This window comes from Chrysochloris asiatica, unplaced genomic scaffold, assembly GCF_000296735.1.
Source record: "Chrysochloris asiatica unplaced genomic scaffold, ChrAsi1.0 scaffold00011, whole genome shotgun sequence".
NCBI classification, from domain to species: domain Eukaryota; kingdom Metazoa; phylum Chordata; class Mammalia; order Afrosoricida; family Chrysochloridae; genus Chrysochloris; species Chrysochloris asiatica.
In genome coordinates this window covers 33379917-33383245 of record NW_006408529.1, presented here as the reverse complement: position 1 = coordinate 33383245, position 3329 = coordinate 33379917, and the positions used below count along the sequence as shown (strand labels likewise).

General features: G+C 38.1%; 1 pseudogene; it reads left to right on the top strand.

The window, feature by feature from the left end:
• Nucleotides 1-1075: 1075 nt before the first annotated feature.
• On the top strand, nt 1076-2961 carry LOC102824647 (annotated as a pseudogene).
• Nucleotides 2962-3329: the final 368 nt, after the last annotated feature.

The following is a 3329-nucleotide window of genomic DNA, read 5'->3' as shown; positions in this document are numbered from 1 at the left end:
CACATTCACAATATATATATATAAGAAAATACATGTGGAAGGAAATGTAGAGTTAACTTAACAAGGATTTATTCACAGGAATACATGTAAGTAGAGAAAAGTAAAAGAAAAGCTGAACAAATGAAATGAAGAGGATCTAAACCAACTTTCATTCTGTAGCTTTAACTTGCATCCTGTGTGCACATATTATCTAGGGCCTAGAGGGCCACCTACATGCACCAGTACAGTGTAGGAACCCTGCACTCTATCCATTAACTAAAATATATCTTTAAGATGCTTTGAACAGGAAAAGAAAGTTTAGAAGGCAATATGTTGAGTGGGAATAGACATGGAAACATAGCAATCAAGTCTTCAACTTCTCTGATTGTCTCTATGTGCCAACTAACACTTATGCAGCCCTTTTACCGTGCAATTGAAGTTTTAGAAGTTTTGACAAAATCATAGTAGTATATAACCATGTGGAGTCCTGTTGTGGCGATGTGAGTGAATGTGCTACACTGCATGATTGGTTTGAACTGCAAGGTCAGTGATTCAAGCTCACCAGCTTCTCCTCAGAAACCATATACAGAGTCGCTATGAGTCAGAACCAACTTGATGACACTTAACAACAACAACAACATAAGCATGCAGAAAGCACCCACACAGACAGCACAGAGCCAAAGATTTTGCACAGGTATATCAGATTTCCATATTGTGCAGCTTACACAAATACAGTATCAATCGTATTCCTAATATTTCCTATAAAGATATTTCAAGGCCTAGCTTTAAACTACAGCACTTTATATCTATATTCTTAATAAAAATAAAATCCACAAATCTGAAAAAGGAATGTTAAATGCAGGGCTATATTGAATTGGTAAACTGCAACACAAACTGATACAACATAAGTAAACGAACACCATTCTCATTCTTGGTGATGCCAGCATGCTAGAATTTAAATTGATTTCAATCACTGTGTGCCAAAATGCATGCCTAAACCTTAAACTGCACATTAAAAATCATGTCTTGAGGACACGCCATTGTTTTTTTGTGAAGTTGTCTACGGGTTTCTGGTTGTGGACATCTAGCAGCGGACATGGCACACTATAACTTCAAGAAGATTGTGGTGGTTCCATCCGCCAAGGACTTTATTGATCTGACATTATTGAAGACTCAATGAAAGACTTCAACAATTATTCATAAGCATTACCAAATTCATCACATTAGACATTTTTACATGAGGAAAGTCAAATTTACTCAACAGAATTACCATGACAGACTGACAGATTTCCCCAAATTGGATGATATCCATCCATTTTATGTTGATTTGATGAATATTTTCTATGACAAAGATCATTACAAGTTGGCTCTAGGACAAATAAATATTGTCAAAAAATTTAGTGAACAATGTTGCAAAAAATTGTGTATGTCTTATGAAATACAGATATTCTCTGTACTGCTGCAAACAGCTGAAATGTGCTGCCCTTGGACGAATGTGTACTATTAACAAAAGACAGAAACAGAGCTTGGAACACTTGGAACAAGTGCATCAGCATTTATCCCGTTTGCCAAGCATTGATCTGAATACAAGAACTCTGCTTTTGTGTGAGTGCCCACATGTTGGAAAATCCAGCTTCATTAATAAGGTAACAAGAGCCGATGTGGTTGTTCAGCCTTATGCCTTTACAACTAAATCTTTATTTGTTGGGCACATGGATTATAAGTATATCCATTGGCAGGTGGTGGACACTCCAGAACTTTGGGTCCATCCTCTGGAGGACCAGAACACCATCGAGATGCAGACCATCATGGCCCTGGCCCACATGCATGCCGCTGTTCTGTACGTAATGAATCTGTCTGAGCAGTGTGGGCATGGATTGAAGGAGCAGGTTGTACTCTTCCAAAACATTAAGCCTCTCTTTATCAATAAGCCACTTATAGTTGTAGCAAACAAATGTGATGTGAATAGTTGAACTTTGTGAAGATGATCAGAAACTATTTGTAGATTTTCAGAACAAAGTATTTCCTGTAATAGAGGCTAGCACTCTGACTGTGGCAGGTGTTATTAAGGTTGAAATGCAGGCCTGTGATAGGCTATTGGTTCATCGAGTTGAAACCAAAATGAAAGGAAATAAAGTGAATGAGGTGCTGAACAGATTGCATTTAGCTATACCAAACAAAAGAGATGATAAGGAGAGACCTCCCGTCATCCCAGCGGAAGTAGTGGCCCGTAAGAAGAGAATGGAGATTGAGAAAGAAAACATAAGGAGTTATTGAGCTGGAAATGGGGGATGATTATATTTTGCATCTTCAAAAGTGCTGGGACTTACTGAATTCATCTGAAAAGTACGATAGGATACCAGAGATCTGGGAAGGCCATAATGTAGCTGATTATATTGATCCTGACATCATGAGGCAATTGCAAGAGTTAGAAAAAGAAGAACTAAGATCAGCTGCTGGAGAATATGACAGTGACTGAAAGGAAATGGTGGAGATCCAGTAGTTAGCCAGTCAAATTAGAGAGAAGAAGAAACTGAAAACTCTACAGTCAAAGAAGAATAATGTGCAGGGACCCAGAATGCTTTGGACTGCTAAAAAGGCTCAATGGAGAGTTTTGGAAAAGTCTTGGTGTTGACATGGACGATAAAGACAATGCCCACTATGCAGCCCAGGCAAGAAGATTTTAAAGTGTCACTAGAAAAAGAAAACACGAAGACATTTGTTCCACCCTTTTCTGTAGCTCGGAGTAGTAGTTGTTCTCAAACACCCCTGTGATGTTTCTGGTCTTTGGGATGTCCCCATGGTGTTTCTGGTCTTTGGTATGTCAAGATGGTGGAAAAAGCCAAGACAAAGATGAAGAAGGCTCAGAAGAAGATGAATCGCCTGGGGAGAAAAGGGGAGGCAGACAGACATGTGTTAGATATGAAACCCAAACACTTACTCTCTGGAAAGCGGAAATCTGGTAATAAGGACACGAGATAGTGTCCTTTCCTTTTCACTGAAAATGTTTGGCTGAACTTTGTGGGTTTTGTTTTGTTGTGCATATGTAGTAAAACATACAAAACATAAAACTAACCATTTTAACCATTTTTGAGTATGTAATTCACGAATGTTAAGTACATCCATGCTATTGTGTTTGGTTTAGCTTGCTTTGCTTGGGAATTTCATAAAGTTGGAAGTAAAGATTGTAAACAAACTAAGTAAAGCACTTGTTGCTTTTCTGAAAATCATGGTTAGCAGGTTAACTTTATATAAGTATGAGAAATTTGTGTTATACCTTTCTATTACAACTATTTTGAGTGGGCAGTGGCTTCTGAATTTAATTGCTTGCTTCAGAGTTATAGAATTGG